The sequence below is a fragment of the Sphaerodactylus townsendi genome, linkage group LG12 (genome assembly GCF_021028975.2).
Source record: "Sphaerodactylus townsendi isolate TG3544 linkage group LG12, MPM_Stown_v2.3, whole genome shotgun sequence".
Lineage (NCBI taxonomy): Eukaryota > Metazoa > Chordata > Lepidosauria > Squamata > Sphaerodactylidae > Sphaerodactylus > Sphaerodactylus townsendi.
The window spans coordinates 1,565,576-1,578,062 of NC_059436.1; the positions used below are offsets into that span (position 1 = coordinate 1,565,576).

General features: G+C 42.5%; 1 protein-coding gene across 1 annotated transcript in view; it reads left to right on the forward strand.

Annotated features, from left to right (window-relative positions):
- The first annotated feature begins 7,985 nt into the window (after window positions 1-7,985).
- RHOBTB2 (Rho related BTB domain containing 2) overlaps window positions 7,986-12,487 on the forward strand; it is a 34,684-nt gene continuing 30,182 nt past the window's right edge. The window contains exon 1 of the mRNA XM_048513081.1: window positions 7,986-8,144. The gene's annotated coding sequence lies outside the window, so the exon portion shown is untranslated. The remainder of the gene's footprint in view (window positions 8,145-12,487) is intronic.

Consider the following 12,487-nt stretch of genomic DNA (forward strand, 5'->3'; position numbering starts at 1 on the left):
TCAGTTCCAGTGACCCATCCCATAGTAATAAAGTCACACGTGAGGGCATAGAAACAGCAATGCCTGCATTTGTACTTTGTGGGTAGCGGGTGTTTTTGTGTTGGCATTTTGCAAATGTCTGTCACAACTCAGTTACTGAAGGGTTAACTGCCTACAGGTAAACAAGATGCTGAGGCCACTGTTTTATGACCTGACCTATTGATTAGCTATTGGTCAGTCTGACCACCATTGCGTATGGGCTGGTAAGCACATAGACAGAAGTTATAAAGTTAACCTGTTTCTTTGTTCCAGTGTATTAGAAGACCGTATGGTCAGAGACAGATAGAAAGACAAGATGTTGTCTAAGTATAAGACTAATACTGTAAATATGTAACAGAGCAGTAAAGCATTTGTTGTTTTATTCCATGTAATCCTTCCTTTAAGCTAGTAAACTATTTCTATACAAAAAGCAACTCAAAGTATCTCTGGCTATCCTTTTCTTTTTCCATGTGAGACTGCTTCCGCATCTCTGCTAATTAAGTATCTCTCTGCATATAAACTAACGTTTTGCTTAATTCTGATTCTCAAAGCAGAAGAAGATGAAACTCAAGAGGTTGGATTTGTGGGCATTTTACCTTTAACAACAGCTGCACATGAAATTTGAAAGTACTTGAATGTGTTGAGGTATTAGCTTAGGTTTCTGGTGGCCCGACAGGTACCTAGCAAAAGTAAGCCCTCCTCGAGCATGTTGTAGACTTTTGTCCTTCATTCCAGCTGTCAGCCAGAATGTCTGTGATAATCCAGCCACGTTTCCATGCAATTCCCAGTTTTAGCAATCTTTACTAAGTAGTCTGGCCACGTGAATATAACTGCTATTACCACAACAGCAACGTTTTGCAAGTAGCCTGTCCTTAGGTGAGGCAAGTTCCCACATAATCCGTGGGAAAGCCCTTAAGACAGGCGGGCAGGCACAAGCCATTTCTCGCCTATGAGATAATGAGTACAGCAGCTGAGTAGGCCTTCTTTGGTTCTGACTCAGGGATGTGCACCTCAGTACAAGTCACCTGACGTCTCCTTACCCATCAACACCTTTGCCTCAGTGTTTATATAATAAAGTACAGCCATCAGGCTACAAGGACAGCGGCAGTTGTTAAGTAATGTCAAGCAGATCTACGAACTATCTGCAAGGCAGAAACTCATTCCCTCTGTCCCAGCCTGCTCCCAAATTTCATCAACTCTTATGAGTAAGAACACCATAAAATAGTGATTCTGAGGTATCTGCAAATCCAGGAGAAGGGGGGGGGGCATTCAGAACCTTTGGGGGAAAAGAGGTCCATTTTTGGCAGTCTTTTTTCTCTCCACCTGCAGAGGTTTACAACAGCCAGAAGAAATGCTGAAACCAATGTGATGTAACAGTTACAGTGTGGGACTAGGGTCTGGGGAGACTCGGGTTAGAACCCCCACTTTGCCACGAAATCTTGTTGGATGACTCTGGCCTACACACTCTCAGTCTCCCATACCTCACAGTATTGTTGTCAGGATAGAGAAGAGGCCATGTTTGGAATGGAAAGAAAGGCAGGGTATGAATGGAGGAAATAAATAACTTTTATATTGTTTACCCTGCTCAAAGATAAAATCCCAGACCTTCCAAAAGAGGCATGTCGTAAATAAAAATTTGAACTAACATTAAGGAGGTGGCTAATAATCATTAGGCCCATGGGTCTAAGTCAGTGGTTCTTAACCTGGGGGTCGGGACCCCTTTGGGGGTCGGATGACCCTAAGACTCTCTGCATCAGTGTTCTCCATCTGTAAAATGGATAAATGTTAGGGTTGGGGGTCACCACAACATGAGGAACTGTGTTAAAGGGTCGTGGCATTAGGAAGGTTGAGAGCCACTGGTCTAAGTGAATGTAAGACAACTATCTCTGTGTAGTAGCACATATCTGTCACAAATCTACCTAAGTAAAGTTGCCTTATCTGGAGTGCTGTTTTATATTTTAATATTTACTTGTGGCATGGAAGGGGCACATATTGGCCCATCTTGGATTAGAATCCCCCTGATCTGAAGTGATCCAGTGAATAATATTTGCATCTTTCTGAAGTCCCCAGCGTCGGGGATATAAAAGATCTTGACCTTTGTCCTGGAAAAGGCGCTGCTAAGTCACAATAGACAGTACTGACTTGAGGTCAGGGAAACAGCACACAGGAAAGGCCTAAACTGCCATGCCGGCCGCTACTGAGTTTCCTCAGCTTTTAATAGCCTTTGGGAGATGCATTCATTATGCCTTCATTAATCTTTCTTTGTCCAGAGTGGGCACATGTGAGTGTTGATAGAGGAATGCATCTTGTCCTCAGTACACATGTAAATTTATACACATTAACACCAAGGTACCATGCTGTGTACAACCTCAACTTTCCTACTTTGCAGCTAACGAATATCTCAAACTGTTGGTTAATCATGTAAGGCAGCTACAATGTTCTAGAATATCTTTTCTGCAAAAAAATGGAACACTTGCGTAGCTTCCAGTGGAGACGCAGCTGTTGAAGAATAAATGTATATAGAGCACTGCAGGAAGAGTGAATCTTCAGTGATGCATAAATATGGGGAGGAGGCTAGAAGTGGTGGCCAGGACAATGATCCTTGATATGAAGAAAAATATGTTACAGATTTGTTCCTGTTTTCATCCATGAAACATTGGAGGGTGTGTTTTTTAACCAAGGCTGCCCTTCCAATCCAGTAGTGAGGATAAATAAGGTCGAGTGGTATGAACTGCCAGAGATGCTGCTGAAAATGAACCATAAGTCCATCAGCTTCACAGATACCGGTCCAAGGGCTACGACTTAGGATCGCACTGTAGGACCATAGTTTTCAATGTTTACTTTTTATCACTAGTTTCTCTTGTTTCATTGGCCATTGCAAACAGATGATGGAGGGTCAAGGTACTAATGATCTAAATATATAAACAATTATTGGGGTGCTCATACAACAAATAACATTGGAGTTCTTGTTGCTGGAATGCGTAGAGGCCACAGTTCCTAAGGCTGGGGGCGGGTCTAACTTTCTCCCATGTTGTTTTCTCAATTGAAAATCCCCCCTCCCCGTAATATGCTCGCACAGTGTTTTATACCCAGTGAGCAAGGAAGAGAGGTATCTCTGTTGTGCCGGCCTACCCCTACCCCTTACTGGGGTTGAAAACAGCCTGGAGGGGCTCATTTTTTATCAGGGAAATAAGGCAGGAGGATCTTGGGATGGGGGGCTGCATCTGCTTTTTCGGGGCCAGAGTTCCATTGACAGAACACTCTCACCGGTTCTTTGACCCTGAGAAGTCAAGCAGGTTGCCAAAAGTGTAGATGGAGTTGCCACACTCACTCCACACAGCACATTCCACGAAAGAGGTTGCAGTGCAAGACATAAGGTCAGGAAGGTTTCTGGTGCTATAGTGACGAACACAGTAACACGCCAAAGAGCTTATTCATAGATACCCCGAAGGCCTGTTGCTCAGAGCCTGGTTTTTCCCTAGAATTCACAGTAACATGCAACCTTATAAGGAGAGAACCCTTGTTTCAGGCCCTTTGTAGTCTGCCAAGGCCAAGGAGGGGAGTGAATATGCCCATTTCCCAGAGCACAGTTATGCAAGCAGTTACCAATCAAAGCCCTCAGAACATTGTCAGCAGACTGTTTTATAGCCAGTGATGGGAAGAACCAGGAAAAAAACCCCACAAATGTTTCAGGGGAGAGAGCACTGGTTTTGTGTTGCTGCTGTTTAGGTCTGCTTCATTTTTTTTTCAATAGGAAAACAATGAAAATTCTGGAGAACATTAAAAAAAACTTTGACTTTTTTCTATATATTTTTCAAGACGTTTTACTCACTCAAAATGTATTTCATGGAACATCTTATATGACACCTACACCACCAATTTCAACTTTTATTTTTTCCAACCTCTCAAATGGCAAAAAACCAAGATACAAGTGCTAAGAAAGCATAAGATGCAGCAATTTGCAACTCTCTTTATGGCCCCTTCCGCACATTCAGAACGATGATGAAAAAGAGGAGGAGGAGGAGGAGGAGTTTGGATTTATACTTTACCTTTCTCTCCTGTAAGGATACTCAAGGTGGCTTACAAGCTCCTTTCCCTTCCTCTCCCCACAACAGATACCTTGTGAGGTAGGTGGGGCTGAGAGAGTTCCAAAGAACTATGACTAGGCTAAGGTCACCCAGCAGGAATGTAGGAGTGTGGCAACACATCTGGTTCACCAGATAAGCCTCTGCCACTCAGGTGGAGAAGTGAGGAATCAAACCTGGTTCTCTAGATTAGAATCCACCTGCTCTTAACTTAAGGTGACCAGATTTTTACTCCTGTAATGTGAGCTCCCCAATCAGGAAACAGGGAAGCGCCCCAGAAGGCAGTGCGGCAGCGCAGGAGGTGCATGCGGCCGCAGGAGCACACTGCCTTTTGCGGCTCTCCCCGGTTGAAACCGGGGAGCGCCGCAAAAGGCAATGCGCTCCTGCAGCCGCTTGCGCACTCCCACGCTGCCGCACTGCCTTCTGGGGCGCTTCCCTGTTTTCCGCCCTGTCACACAGAAGGCAGTGTGGCAGCGCAGGAGGCGCACGCAGCCGCAGGAGCGCACTGTCTAATCGGGACAATTTTAAAACCCCGCGGGATGCGTGACACATTGCGGAAAAGCATGAGTGTCCTGCCAAAAGCAGGACGGCTGGTCACCTTATCTTAACTACTACACCACAATTGTTTGAAAGTGGATTTTGCTGTTCCAAGCAGTAAAATCCAGCTTCAATGGGCATTGAAAGTGAATGGCATTATTCTACATGTGCAGAAGGGGCCGAATTTCTCTCTCTAATGTTGACCATGTGCCCTAAATATGCCAGTCAGATTCAATACAGTTTTATATGCTAAAACAGGGGTCCCCAATGAGGTACCCCTGGGTACCATGGCACCCACCAACGCTTCTTCTGTTGCCCAACAAGCATTTTAGGAAGCAGATAGAGTCAGGGAGAGCTTTGGCCCAGCATGGCCTCTGATTGACTGTGAAGATTTTGGCAGCAACTTTGACCACAGCACAAGGAGCTCCACAGCATTACTAAGGTTAAACTGTGGTAGCCATTGTGCACCCACCCACCATGCCATGTAAAAATGCTAAATGTGCCTGCAGGTTCAAAAAAGTTGGAGACCCCTGTGCTAAGATTTAACAAACCATGCATTTTATGTTGTTGAAGCAGAAAATTTTGTTTAGGTTTAATATGAAAATAAGCATTGTATATATTTCTTTTTTTCAAATTTGCATTCTTTCCATTAAGAAATTGAAAAAAAATCAATTTTTATTCCATGGCTTCAAAATTTCCTAGTATTATACACTTCTGTCTGTGGCCACTAAAGATTAAGGATAGCTGCAGAAAGCCAACAGGCCCCAGACCGTAGCCATAACTAAATTAAAGGGTTAGGTAACATTTACACCTGGAGAAAACAATGTTCAGGTTTGGGACAGCACATTCCAACCTAACCGCTGTTATTCGAACACATGTACTTGTTAGATATAAATCAGTTCCCATCCATTTAAATGGAGCTCTCCCATGGAATAGTTTCCCATTGACTGGCAACATACCAGCTCTTCATTAAGCACTGCAGCAGTTCATCCACCCTTTCCATAACCTGGTCATTGTCACCGTGCTGACTGTACATCTTTTGGTTCCCACTGAATCACCATAATCTCTTACAGGTTCCCAGGCACTTAATTAGTTCCCTCTGGAATGCTCACCTTTTCTGTTCACATTGATTCATGCTCACCTTTCCTTTGCTGCCTCCTCCTCCTTGCCAGGATTTAATTGGATGCTTATGCTGAGCACCTGTTGGCATGAATATAAAACAGCAAGCGCCTGAACTGGTTAGAGTGAACATTTGTAATTCTCTGGCTCGTGAACGTTGTGGAATATGACCCTGTAGAGAATAACCAAGTACTCCAAGATCTAAAATCACGGACTCATCCAAGTTTCTTGAAAGGCATTCTTCTGTAAGTAAAATAATATTTCTATTTCTTACGATAAAGAGAAAAATTGCTCAGAATATTGTAAAGATGATATCACCTGTTATAATTATCCTTCTCATGTCCCACCTTTTGGGAAACTTATTTAATTGCTCATCTAAATCCTTACCGGGGTAGGGGAGGGGTGACACAATCCTTGTATAAAGTCAGACCAATTTTGCAAACTGGTTCCACCTTTCTTTCCCCCTCTGTACTGTATTGTGAAAATGGGCCACTGAGGGAAGTTCGGCTGAGAGACTGTGACTGGCCCAAGGTCTTGCAGCAAGCTTCCATTTCAAAGGGAAAATGCAAACCTGGGAAATTCTTCCAGATAGTAGTCCAACTCTCTAATCGCTATACCATGAATAATGTTATGATCAGCATCCCAGATGTTTCCATGTGCATCTCCAAAAATGCACATAAAATTCTTAACCTGTGATCAGGACCTGCCTGTTCACTTAGATCATTATTTGAGGCCCTATTCTGGTGCCCCGTCCTTCAGAGATTAGGCGGGTGGGATGGGACATTCTCATTAGTGGCACTCTAAAGGTGGCACACCCTTCCCAGAAATATTCACATGGCACCCATTCTTCTGTCATTTAGGCACCTGCTGTAGACCATCATTCTCTTGACATTTTCAGTAACTACATCACTTGTCTTCTTGTTGTTTATGCAGCTGCTGATTTAGTGACACTTAACAGTGTTCTTTAATTTTCCCGTGCTGTTGCTTAATTCATTTCTTTAATATTGTTATTTATTGCACTGCCGTCTTGAAAGCGGTGAATGGAATGGTGGGATATAAATATTTTCAGTGAGGAAATACTAAATATGGATGGTTCACATGTGCTATGTCTCAATGAGATGTGGACTGGATAGTCTACCTGCAAAGGTTTTAGTTTCTCCTTGTTGAATCCATGTTTCCTGTCTTTCTAGCATATGCTGAATAGTTTGGGACTATGTTACCCCATGCGACAAAGATGGCAATTCTTCGCCAATAAAAGCTGACTTTTGTGTCCTGTATAAATTATTCATAATTCATATCATTTTGAATAATTTATTCTAGTTTTGATAATCAAGGAGAGAGTCAAAGAGCTGTTCAGGACATTGAAGCCAGGCATCCAATCACTAGAAATATTATCCAGCTGGCTGCTCATCTGGTTTCTGAGGTTTTTGGCAAGTAACATCCATACACTTTCAAGCGTGCTTCACAGTCATAAGGGATAGACATCTTTTAAAAAAATTAAATCTGTGATTTTTTAAAAAGAAAGTTGCAGATAGCCACCTTCAGCTTAAAAGAGGGCACTCTTTGTTATCATGCACACATCTCTTCTAATTCTGCATCCAATATCCTATTTTTCTTAGAGCTGCAATATTTTATCATTCGATCAGGTAAATGAAACAAAATGACTAAAAACAATACCCCTGATTACTAGAGTACCATTTTTAAAGTCATTTTTTTAAAAAATACAAGTTCTGACAAAAATCACAGGTGGAAAACCTCATATTGCAAGAGACTTTGAGAGGCTTTGGAAAAAGTTTCATAACATTCATTTAGATCCAAACGAAGGGATTCAATTCAAATCTGCTCAATGGAAAAGCAACAGAGGAATCCTGTGAGCAGAAATGCACCTCTGGAACTAATCTCATGATTTAGATCAAATCCATCGTGGAAAGAGCGAACCACACTAATAACTGAATAACATTCTGTAGCACTGGATTCAGTACTAGTATTTCTACTCTTAACGAATCCTAAATTTATTTAGTGCTTTTTCCATTGTTCTCCTCAGTAGTGCCCTCTCTGTGATCTCCAGCTCAGAGGGCAGAGCAGGTTGTAAAAGCACGAGGAGGTATTCCTATTAGTGGAAAATTCCTTTCTATTGAGCCTAAGCCTTAATTGTGGTTCAACAGGTTTTGCTCTCAGCTCTTTTTTCCTCTGCCTGTTGAAAAAAATCAACCCTAAGGCATTTGTCAGATCACATGGGCAGATAATATAAGAATGGAGCTTACTAGCTCACACCAGATAGGATTTCCAAGGAGAACAGAAAGTTCAAGAGCCTTGTTCCTCAGATGTAAGGACAAACGTAGGAGAGCAGAGAACAAGTCCATCACCTGTGATACGGAGGCAAAGGTAACATCTAAGCTCTTCAAGTTAATTTCTGGAGCCTTTTCTGTTTCTCCTGGCGCTGCTATTCTTCCTTTAAAGGAGCAGGAATTCTGAAAATGACAAAGCAGGTCCTTCTCGGTGGTGAAAGGGGAATAAATTTCCCGCTAGATTTTCTTGGGGACAGTGTTTATCTCTGAATGTTTGTATGACTTTCTCCCCTACATCAGCAAGAACGTTGGAGGAGAAGGGGATTAACTGGCTGTGGTAAAGAAGGCCACAGATGTTGTGTTTTTCAGGAGTGCTTGGGATGTCTTGAGCATTAGTGACTGACTGTGTGGGGCAGCAATCTGCACATGACTGCACACAGACAGGGGTGAAATTCACTTAAATCTCTTACTGACACTATGGGGGGGGGGCTTGAAGCAGAAATGGGAAATGCAACTAAGTTCAGTCTCTTTCTTACTGGCACTCTATCTCATCTGTACCTGCTTATTTTCACCCCTCCTAGGCCAGGCTAGCCTGGTCTCATCAGATCTCAAAAGCTAATAGGGGTCAGTCCTGGCTGGTATTTGAATGGGAAATGACCAAGAAACTCTAGTATTGCTACACAAAGACAATGTCTCTTGCCTTAAAAACTCTATGGGGTCACCATAAATTGACTATGGGCGTTTCCCCACTCTCAGCGCGCGGCATCCCTGGCGCACGCCCGGGTGTCCCCACGACACCCGGGGTCATCAAAAGGCGCCGTTTTCTCCAGCGCCAGGGATGGCAAAAACAAAAGCAGCATATTCTGAGTTATAGACATTGCATTTCATTAATGATTGTTCAAGCAATGTTCTCGGTATGTTCACCTAGCATTCCAAAATATTTAAAACCAACTCTCGGAATGCCTTATGTATTTACAACGCTTTGGGAGCAGTGTGCATCTCAGAACAAAAGAAACGTGTGCATTTCCATTAGCTTTAATAGAACTGACAGGAAGCTTATGGTTAACTTATGCAATCACAACATGTTCCTACACTTCATCATTTTCTCCTCCCTGTTCTGAATATTGCATGATGTGTCTAGTTTAGTTTTCAGCGTACTGGGAGTAGGGTGTGTGTGTGTATTTTTTTCTAGTGCTTCCAAAGGAACCATCAAAATGGTAACAGTCATATGAATGGTGTTGTGTGCCATTAATTCAAATTCATTTGGGGTTAAAGTTAAAAGATGATGTAAAGGATTAGTAATACTTTGTTTTTCTGACCCTTCCTTTCTTCTCTTGTGACCTGTAGTTGCCCCCTCTGTCTTCACCAGGTATACTACTTTCACCTTCAAAAAACCGGATTAAAAGGGATTATTCCTTTCCACAAAATACTTCAAGGGATACACAAATCCCCTAAAGCCATTCTGTAGGGATCCCTGAAACCCGCTAAAGATATCCTCAAAATCCTTCAGGGGTTTTGCTTAAGTTGGAATTTTTAAATTTGCATCCAATTGTGCTTTAGGTGAATGTCAATGCTACCCTTGTCTCAAAATTCAGTGCATATCTAGAAATATTTTTTTAATTGTGTGAATATCTGAAGTAGTCCATTTTTCATACGGCCTTAAGATTTCTACATGAGATGCAACACAATAATGCAACAGCTGTGATTCCTTGCAACAGTGTACAAAGGGGCAGGAGGGGGGCAAATGTAGATTTGGCTCTGTCTTATTATATATGGAATGGCCAGTAATTGAAATCTACTTGTTTCTAGCATTTGGACATGGAGAAAAGGGTTGCAAACTATTAGAGACAAATGTGTTGTTTCATTAAGTAGATGCTTACCTGTATGCGTATGCAGAAGAAATCTCCAAAACAATACTGCTATCATATCCTTTATGTAAAATGACTCTAGCATACAGTCTTCAAGAGTGAAGATCCTTCGGGGATGGGGCGGTATAAAAGTCTAAATAAATAAATAAATAAATAAAATTTGTTCATTTGCCACCAAAGTAGCCCCTTCTCTGCATGCATAGCACCAAGTTTAGCATTTCCTTTGCATCAGTGTAAACAGAAGGGCAATTGCAGTGAAGAGGGGTGAGACATGGTGAAGAGACACTGAGAAGCAATTACCCAAGAGGAGATGCTGTTTATACCTTTTCTGCCCTGTTTACTGTAGCCAGAAAGCGCTGCTTGTAAACACTTTTATTAGTTTTCTTGAAGTATTCAGTTCTGGGCTGATATCCTAGAAATGGGATCTCTCTCTGCAGAGTAATGCCAGATCACATGATCAACTCCTTCTCCATCACTGCAGATGTGATGTAAGGATTGTCCTATCAATTCAGCTTCAGACGGCATTTCACCTGCCCCCCACCCCAAGGAAGCAGGACTCTAAACTAATGGGGCAGGGGCCTAATTCTTCATGGGTTGCAGTGAATGGCTGTAAGTTTAAACCGCTTATCTGAGGTAACAGAGACTGTCATCAAAATGATTTCACTTCTGCAGCATCCATTGGCTCAGGGTGTTATTTTTCTTTACCATGTCATTTAGCTGCCTGTGGTGTGCAGAGCATCCTGCTATAGGCTTTCCAGGAAACTGAGGCACACAACAACCTTGCATTGCTTTTATCCCCATTTTAATCATCACAGCTTTCCCTCAGAGAACTCAAGAGTTGTAGTTTGCTACTGAAGGAGAATTCCCTGTAAATCCTAAATTCCCCCTCCCAACTTTAAGTCTTTGTTTCCTATGGATAAAGGATGGCTATTTATAGGGTTAACTGGTCCTTACGAGTACCAGGATTAGAGAAATTACATGTCCAAAATTCCAACCACTGACTATGTTTCTTACTCCACCCTCCCCCGCCCCCCCTCAACAAATTTGCAGCCGGAGACTCTCCCCTCCCTCCCTGTCAGCCCGCGGTTTGTTTGTCTCTATTGTCTTTTCAGACTAAGTGTATTTTATAGTCACTGCTGGATTTTCTCAGCCTTGCCTCTAGGCTACCTCCAGCTTAACTACTATCACCACTAAATACCCACTCTTTTTCAAATGTTTAATTACACTAGACTCTACTAGCTATACGCATAAGTCCAAATAAGTTATGCTTTTTTGTTTATACCAACTACAGAGCGAAAATCCATATGGGGGTGTGAGGGGGTATCCATATAGCCTTACACAGAGATATTAATCATCCCAAAATACCTTTCTGCCCTGTTTGAGATTAGTTTGTGCATAGGCTGTAAGTGAATTGTATTCTGATGGACTCTGTGTAACTCAGAACCCTGCTCTCTGTCTTCCTCCTTCTTCCACCAGCCAGAGGAAACCAAATAAAGTCAACTCACCAATTTTTGCTCAGGACCTGCTTGGAGTTTCACACTCCAGTCTTCCCGTCTTTCTTTGGTCTTCTCCTCAGCCACCCCAGCCCCTCCCCCAAGAGCTCACCTTAGTGTGCAGTGGCATCTCCATCCTACCTAAAGTTCACTCATCCCAGAAAATATGGTGGGAATTAGGGGGCAAGCCTGAAGATGGTAAACTGGATTGTACCAATTCAGTCTTGGGGTTCCATTTTTTCTTTCATGTTATAGGTGTCCGAACAAATATACAAACAGAAAACCATCTCAGCAGGGAAAAGAATGGTTTCTCTTTGCTTGTTGGGCTGCCTTTTTAATTGGAGGGAGTTACTAACCTAGGGGAGCATTCCAAAAAGTGATTTACCACCTGGCTTTTGAAGTGGCACAGTCCACTCCATTGACAATTTGAGGTGTTGTAGTGGTTTCCCCATGTTGGCCAAGCCCCCTCACTTTCCCCAACAGTATGGCTACAAACTAAAGAGCAAGTTTTTGATTCTCTGTACAGTAATTCCTCCGCTGTTCAAAAAAAAAGGGTAGGCATTGATAACACTTAGGCGCCATACAAATGTGTAGTGAGAATTAATACATTGCAAAGTACTTGCAGATGAAAAGTGTGAAGTATTACTAATAACATTATCCTATTTTTGTGCAAATTTCCTTAGTAATAAGAAACAGGGAGGAAGCAGCAGGAAGCAGAAAAGAAATAATGGGATGTGCTATTAAAAGCAAATATTTTTTCGCAGTTTTTCATACCGCATCAGCAGCTCTTAATACTGTATGAGGTTGTGAATACTGTATGAAGATACAGTTCAGTGGGGAGTCAGGCCTCTAAATGTTTCATGCAAGCAGCTGCAGCTCTCCCCCTGGGCTCCACATTTGCTGGTTTGCGTGCGTGCACAGAAACAAGGCTCGCAGGCTGAATGCGTCTATACAGCCATAATTAGCATTGTTTTGTAATAAACATCTCTTCTTCGGTTCCTGCTTCGGAGCCAAGCAGAGTTCTACCGCTTTTAAACAGAAAGCTGAGGTTTGTCTCATCTGTGTCCTCCAGTGAAGGC